Source organism: Saccostrea cucullata, unplaced genomic scaffold (assembly GCF_032062105.1).
Source record: "Saccostrea cucullata isolate Sc308-1 unplaced genomic scaffold, CSIRO_AGI_Scuc_v1 ctg430, whole genome shotgun sequence".
NCBI lineage: Eukaryota > Metazoa > Mollusca > Bivalvia > Ostreida > Ostreidae > Saccostrea > Saccostrea cuccullata.
The window spans coordinates 410,071-418,710 of NW_026930981.1; the positions used below are offsets into that span (position 1 = coordinate 410,071).

Sequence of the window (8,640 nt, forward strand, 5' to 3'; positions counted from 1 at the left end):
TAAATTTCTAGTCCCTATAGAGATTGGCTTGTGCAATACTTTGACTCAATCCATGAGCTTTTGAGTGGATCATGATCTATAAAGTAAAATACGAATGATTTTCAAAGCAGTACGAATCTTTTCATGTCAAATTTTCTTTCATAAAACATTTGGTTACTTAAAAAATCAGGGGATGTGTATGTCATACGTTGTTAACACCCCAGTGTCACTACAGTGTTCGATTTTGGTAAAAAACAAACCATCAAGACTTGTAAAGGATCTAAAAAGTAGATACGAATTGTTTTGAACCTCATAACATTTTATTTTTCTTAAAATATCAATCAGAAAAAGGGTAGATTCCAAGAATCCTTATGTATCTCATAGTATGATTTTCTGAAAATCCCTGACCTCTGACCCCAATTGTGTTTATAGCTAAACCTATTTGAGCTTGTTTTTTACCCTGATCATGATTCTTTTGAAATAAAAACTATATCGGCACTCTTCCCTAGATCCCTTCTCCCTAACCCACATGAGTTTTCCCGGTCTCACCCTCTAAAAAGACTGAAAAGGCTTATTTTATACACTCGGGTCACTGAATTTCACCTCGTCGCTTCGAGGTTTTTTACTAATTTCTCCACGACCGATGCATGTCATGTATTAATTCTAGTATGAAAAGAAGCAGGAAACTTACCTTGTTTAAACCTGTATCATGCTGGAATCCTACTATGAACACCTACTAAATAATCCATGAAAATGTATAGTTCCCAAAGTACAAAACACACACAATTTCAGTTCGCCATGAGATTTCGGCTCTCGCCATCGAGGTGCTCTCTTTTCCGTCCGTGCTCTGTGCATAAATACAGACGCTCTCTAGAACTCAGCGTCATTCTGTTAGTAGCGGCTTATGGATCTTTTTACCATACTCCGTCTCCACGGCTAGACTTTTACATCCTCCAGTGTCTTCTCGTTCTCTTGGTCTGGTTCCTGTCACATCTGTTGGCTTATCTTCTCTTCCAAGCGATTGCTGCATATATTCTTGGTATGATGAATCCGAGTCCTTGGGACTGTTTCTCCTGGTGAGCACGATGACCCAGTTCTCCAGATTCACCGGGGTGATCCAGTGTCTTCTCTTCCTCCAGTTCCTGTACCACGCATTTGATGGCCTTTCCTCTCATATCCTGTCGCATCTGTTGGCCTTTCCTCTCATCTAAAACGGTTGATGTTTCTATCCTTGGTGTGGTGAATTAAATCCGAAATCAAAGTCCGAGATGTCTGATGGATTATCTTCTCTCCTAAATTGTTGGTGTATATATCCTTGGTGTGGTGAATCCGATCGAAATCAAAGTCCGAGATGTCTGCTGGATTATCTTCTCTCCTAAACTGTTAAAAGAGAAACGTTTGTGTGTCTCAGCCAGAACAGAAAAACTTCTTTTGATCCAGATATTGACAGAACATAGCATAACGGCCGTTTTCACGGCCACCCAATTGTTTCGAAAAGATGCCTACTTAAACAGTCAATAAAAAAAAAAAAGAAACATTGTGTTTCTCTCAAGTTATAACACCAGGTCACTTTTTTTTTTTTTTTTTTAATTTTTATAACTTCATAAATTTTTTAAAACTTTTAAATTTTTTAACTTATAAATTTTTTAACTTTTTAACTTTTTAATAATAACCCCTTTTTATAAAATAAATTCACATTAAAACACACATTTTTAAATTTTTTTTTTCATCAAAACAATAACACATACACTTAATGTGAATGAAGAATGCACACCTATTTTGTCATAAGTGTGGGGTATATTCAATATTTTTTTTTAAAATATTCAGGTAAATCTACAATCTCTTGGAACTTATTCTCTGTTTCTCACTTCAGGTTTAAGAACCCCATATTCTTCATAGTCACCTTGTCTATAAAAGGTTCTTTCCAATTCTGGGGTACTGTGAGACATATCAAAACAAGTTAATTTATGAATCTTTTTGTACATGTATCTCTCATGACACCTGTATTTCATTTGAATGAATCCTCTCACATGATGAAGTTTTCCAGTTTCTGGATGCCTTTCTTTTTGTAAGATCAAGTATTGATAATCACTTCTAATGATTTGATCTACATCTTCCTGTCTGCACCCAGTTAAATCAAATATCCAATTTTTGGCTATTCTAAATCTGTCTATTTTTAACTGAGCAATATAAAGATTGCCTGTATTTTCTTTATGTTTGTTTTGATAATGAGTCTTAATATCTTCCAAGAGTTGAGTTTGAATTTCTTTCATTTGTGGACTCTTCTCCTCTGTGGATTTTTAAAATCCAGTGTCTTTATCAATCTTTTTTTTCTGACATCTCTTTTTTCTTATCATCTATAAGCTTGGCTTCTTTTCTAGTCAAGGGTCTTTCAGGGTAATCCAGGTTACCCTCACCCTCTATGGGTAATAAAGGGTTATATTCCTCATTGGCTTCTTCTGTAATCAAGGGTCTTTCTATGTAATCTCTCACATCATTAGGATCACTCTTTGCTGGACATAATTGGATATATTCTTGTTGAGAAATGATCTCAATAGCCCCATCATCATGTAATTGAATTGATATACCTCTGTCTACATCTTTCTCTAAAAGAACTCTCTCTCCAAACTGAATTTTACTCATTCCTTTACTCTTTTGCTTCCTAAAGGTGTTACCCATGGTTGAGACAACAACAGTACTGAGTGTTTTTAATTTCACACCTTGAATTTATACTTTTCTATGAAACTATCATGGGGAAAAAAACCCAAATATTAAGAGGAATGTAAGAGTGATTTTTGAAATATTTGTGATATGTATGTATATATTGTATAAAATCCCATTCTAGTCTTTTCAGTCCCAAAAAACATGGTCATGTCACAGTTTCTGATATTAAATAGGTTTTTATTTCTCTGTTGTGTAAAAAGAAAAATTTTCACTTTATTATTTTTTCTTCTTCAGAAAACATGTTTTCCCAAACTCCATAACTCATTGAAAGCAAATGAGGTAGATAACTATTACTTGTAGGTACAAACTCCTTTCATTTTTTAAAAAAATCCTTGTAGTTTTCTTTTTTCTAGCAAAGTTTAAATGTGATTTTAGATTATATGTAACTTTGATTTGTCTAAAAGTTTAAAAATCATCTTTCATTTTTAACAATACAGAAAAGATGAGGGATACCATTGATCACTATACCTTAAAAAATGTCATTTAAATCATTTACATTTATTTACATTTCCTCCCCATTCTATACTGAATACTCAACTCCTGTTTTGTGTTTTGAAAAATAATCTATGGTTAAAGGGGGATAGCCTATTTTTCAAAAAGGCTGTTTTTGTTAACAGACAAAAAAATCAAATGGATTTATTCAGGTTTAAAAAATTCATGGAATTTTTTTCTCTGCTTTTTTTCATTGTCATTTTTCTTTTTTTTTTTTTTTTACTTTTTTTTTCTCAATTCTTGGTAATACTATAGAATAAAAAAATCTGTATGAGTATGAACTCTCATCATATCCCAACTGTTTTTTCTGCAAGGTTTTTTTTTCCCACTTCATGTTTTGTTGTTGTTGTTGTTGTTTTTGTTTTTTCTCATAAAAAAAAGACAAAGTTGAACACGAAAATCAAAACATGCAACATTAAAAAAATTATATTATTTGGTAGGGTTAAAATAAATAATTTCCCTTCACTAATTAATGTTTCATCCCTCAAGCAAAAAACAATATTAAAAAATCAAAATTTTTTTAATGTGAGTATAGATGCATCAATATTTTTTAAAATTTCCTGGAATGATAACTTTTGTACAGCTTAAAATTTAAAAGATCAGGGTTTTTTTTTTCTATTCAATGGTAATATACATGAATATCTGTCTTTTTATTTTTTCAGAACTTTTAATATATATATATATATATATATATATATATATATATATATATATATATATATATATATATATATCAAGTCTTCTCTCTTGATATACATGTTATTTTTTTAGTTTAAAATTTCAAAGGTCTAGAAAAAAAAATTCTGAAGAGATGTCACTGAGGTTTTCAATTATAAAACACCACTGGTTTTCTTCTGGTCCTGGACAATATGTAGAAGACTGTGTATATGTTTCCTTGACTGATGAACAGAATGTGCTATCTGGAAAAAAGAAAAATGTTTTCTTTCAAACAATATTTAAATAAAAAATTCCAATGCTGAAAGGATGATTGCACAACATGAAAATACCAATTCATTATCCCCATCTATAAATTTACCTCTGATAAAATAAATTTCCCTCTGCTAAAATTCCTTTATTTAACTTTCTCCAATTTAGCTTCTATACTCCAAAATGGGGTGGTCAGGTTCAAACTTGGTATGGCCAGCTATTAATAATCTGTTAATCATCTGTTTATGCAGACCTAAAATTGAACAATAATATATTTGAATTGTAGTGTTAATTTTTTTTTTCATTGCTTGCAGAAAAGAAAAATAATAATCATCACTGTTAAAATATGATAATGTAAAGAACTGATATGAAAAGTTGGTCATACCGAATACCCTGTTAGTGTAGCAAAATCTATGTTTTAAAAAAACTGTAACATTTATCTTTTGCATTTATAAAGACATATTTTTTGCAAAGAATTTTTCATTACTTTGAAAAAAAGTAGTCTTATTGTATAATAGGGTTAACTTAAAATTTTGTAGACTTAAAAGTTGTACATGATGTGTTACACATCTTACATATGTAACCATTTCATTTCAGGGTATTCAGCATATATTGTGGTTTTGTCTTAAATTTGTTGGCTTATGTAATCAATAATTTGAGAATACTCAAATTAGGAAATATATGAGAGAATAAACAAGAAAATCAGGTTTTAAAAATGTTTTTACTACAAAGGGGTTTATCCATAAGTAAATTCAGTCTATACATTTAAGGTATTAGTTTATGAAATAAACTTGCATTTAAGCATTTTAAGACAATTGTAAACATTACTTTAACCAGTTTTAAAAAATGATTAGATTCACTGTCAGCATGTTATTTCTTGTAAAATAAATGAGAAAACCAATTTTATTTGAGTCATTTTTGTTTTAATGTAAATAAGAAGCATTGGAAGATGGGAATATTTCACAAAGTTGATTGAGCATAATTAATTTATACAAATTTTTTATACATAAGAGAATAGAATTGGAAAAATCTATGTATTAAAGAAAGCAAATTCTAGGGCTGTGTATTGAGCCAAAGTTTTCGATACGATACGATACAATATTTTTTAAAGTGATATGCGATATATTGGATTCTAAAAAAGTCTATCAGAAGTGGCTTCTAAATCATTTTAATGCATAAATTTTATAATAATTAAGTGTTTTATTACTCATTCTAAAGTTCTTGTCTCATTGTCTTTACAAATAACACTTCAAACTAAAACTTTTGATGACAGTAAAATCAACATGTTCAAATAAATTTCTCTGTGTATTTTGTAATGATTATAAAAACTGTGTTATTTCCTTACAAATCATTTAATTATTGAACAGTTTTAATTAAAAAAAAAAGTAAAATATAATCTTTGTTGATTGAAATTCCCATCTTTTTAACAAAATTAGAAGAAAACTGTCTGTCCGATACGTATTTGAAGTTATTTTTCGATACAATATTTTTTTTTTTTTGGAATATCGATACGTATCGATATATTGATACAGCCCTAGCAAATTCTACTAAAAAACAGATTTTTTGCAAAACAAGTTAATACATGTTCATTTAACTTTGCTATCTTGAACATTAATCTCAAAGTTCTGGATATCTCAGTACATCTAGAATCATTTTTTTTTTCTCCAAAAAATTAAATGCTACCTGTGATAACTCTTCATAAATAATCCATACCATAGAGCTGTGTTGTTTCTGTTCCTCAGTTAACCAAGCCTCAGTTATCCAAGTGAAATCACCTTCTTCACCCTAGTCATAGTACTTTAAATGCACCATGTAAACTATACACCTTCTCCCTTCCAATTTTTCTCCCCTTCATTTACCAATTAAAATGTCTTCTTTCCTGATATGATAATAAAGTACAAGAAATGGCTTGAAAATATTTTATTGACAGAAAGTCATCAAGTTAACTTTTGTCTTCTCTTATTGTCATAATTTTTTTTACTAAATAATATTTTTGTCAATGTTCAAATCTGTATCAGTATTTAAGTAATTACCAATGGTTATTTATTTCGCTGTATTCTAATTTAACATTTTTATCTATTAAAGACTGTTATTAACACCAATCAAAGTCTACATTCTCTTCACACATACAATATCGAAACAAAAAAAAAAACCTGAACATGATGAACTTTTGAAATCCTAGGAATCCTAAAGTAAAGTTAGCAGATCCAATGTACATGCTGGACATGATTGGTTTGTGTTGCTGGGCATAACTCCCAGGAATAATGGAACTTCCACAGACATACTGTTGATACCTAAAATTTTAGAGAAATATAACTACCCTATTATCTTAACTGTCTTTTGGTATAGCATTCCTCAAAAGAAATGAGTGTGTAACCTTCCTATGGAAGTACACTGCATAAGTAATTGTCCTGACCTGTTTGTGTTCTGACACTGGTTTCTCTCTATACACCTATGTAAAAGACATCTTTTTAAAATACATGGGTGGCCTTATTGATATTGAAAGTACCTTTTGTGAATGAAGATTCATGCGCCAGCCTCCAAAGTCTGTTTAAAACAGGAGAGAAGGTTCACAGCAATCCCCCATGCACTCATAAGCAGATCTTTGGGGGTCAGTAGAAACACTCAAGTAGTTTTTTTTCTTTCCCCTGTGATATAATGGCAATATTTAATGGAAAAATTCAGAAATTCATCAGTAATTGGAGTCAAAACTTCCTATCTTTATAGTATTGATTTCCATTATCAGATTTATTTTTTTTATCCATTTTTAAAAAAATATAAACATTTTAAATAATTATCTTAATAATAATAATTACATAAATTAAAATGATATCTCATTGAAAACTTTTTAGATTCAAGTTTTGTTTTTATCATAATTGATTCACTGTGTATTTTCCAAAGGAAGACCAGCAGCCAGCATGCTTCACTTCATAGAGAATGGATTATAGATGGTTAGGAACAAAACATATCTCTTCCAGGTTGAGGACTGTATAGAAAAATAAAAACCCATTTTTGTTATTAAATTACATGAGACAATACCTCTTATAAATGTAATGCAAAATAATATCTCTTATATATATGAATACCTATAAAGACAGAGTTATTTAGGATCGACTTTAAATGATGACATGAATAGCAGGCCATACTTTCAGCACATGACAAAAACATTCTCTCAAATTACACAGAAATGGGTTATTTAGCTTAGCTGACATTAAACAAATAGGTGAGTGATAACATAATCACAATCATAAACAATGTGTAACAACTTGAAACGACCTACAGGGTGGATTACAAGCCTTTTTCACTGGGGTAAAAATCTTGGTCCGATACGTATTTGAAGTTATTTTTCGATACAATATTTTTTTTTTTGGAATATCGATACGTATCGATATATTGATACAGCCCTAGCAAATTCTACTAAAAACAGATTTTTTGCAAAACAAGTTAATACATGTTCATTTAACTTTGCTATCTTGAACATTAATCTCAAAGTCCTGGATATCTCAGTACATCTAGAATCATTTTTTTTTTCTCTCCAAAAAATTAAATGCTACCTGTGATAACTCTTCATAAATAATCCATACCACAAAGCTGTGTTGTTTCTGTTCCTCAGTTAACCAAGCCTCAGTTATCCAAGTGAAATCACCTTTAGCTTCTTCACCCTAGTCATAGTACTTTAAATGCACCATGTAAACTATACACCTTCTCCCTTCCAATTTTTCTCTCCTTCATTTACCAATTAAAATGTCTTCTTTCCTGATATGATAATAAAGTACAAGAAATGACTTGAAAATATTTTATTGACAGAAAGTCATCAAGTTAACTTTTGTCTTCTCTTATTGTCATAATTTTTTTTACTAAATAATATTTTTGTCAATGTTCAAATCTGTATCAGTATTTAAGTAATTACCAATGGTTATTTATTTCGCTGTATTCTAATTTAACATTTTTATCTTAAAAGACTGTTATTAACACCAATCAAAGTCTACATTCTCTTCACACATACAATATCGAAACAAAAAAAAAAAAAACCTGAACATGATGAACTTTTGAAATCCTAGGAATCCTAAAGTAAAGTTAGCAGATCCAATGTACATGCTGGACATGATTGGTTTGTGTTGCTGGGCATAACTCCCAAGAATAATGGAACTTCCACAGACATACTGTTGATACCTAAAATTTTAGAGAAATATAAATACCATATTATCTTAACTGTCTTTTGGTATAGCATTCCTCCAAAGATATGAGTGTGTAACCAACCTATGGAAGTACACTGCATAAGTGATTGTCCTGACCTGTTTGTGTTCTGACACTGGTTTCTCTCTATACACCTATGTAAAAGACATCTTTTTTAAAATACATGGGTGGCATTATTGATATTGAAAGTACCTTTTGTGAATGAAGATTCATGCGCCAGCCTCCAAAGTATATTTAAACAGGAGATGAAGGTTTACAGCAGTCCCCATGCACTCATAAGCAGATCTCTGGGGGATCAGTAGAAACATTCAAGTAGTTTTT

At 30.4% G+C, this 8,640-nt stretch overlaps 2 long non-coding RNA genes across 2 annotated transcripts; both read right to left on the bottom strand.

Moving 5' to 3' along the window:
• Positions 1–3,986: 3,986 nt before the first annotated feature.
• LOC134230831 (uncharacterized) lies at positions 3,987–6,764 on the bottom strand. The gene is made up of 5 exons (XR_009984428.1): positions 6,632–6,764; positions 6,276–6,416; positions 5,836–6,001; positions 4,232–4,375; positions 3,987–4,115 (listed from the first exon to the last, which is right to left on the bottom strand). It is a non-coding gene; the product is annotated as an uncharacterized LOC134230831 (long non-coding RNA).
• Positions 6,765–7,781: 1,017 nt separating this feature from the next.
• Positions 7,782–8,640, bottom strand: LOC134230832 (uncharacterized). The gene is made up of 3 exons (XR_009984429.1): positions 8,512–8,640; positions 8,155–8,295; positions 7,782–7,878 (listed from the first exon to the last, which is right to left on the bottom strand). It is a non-coding gene; the product is annotated as an uncharacterized LOC134230832 (long non-coding RNA).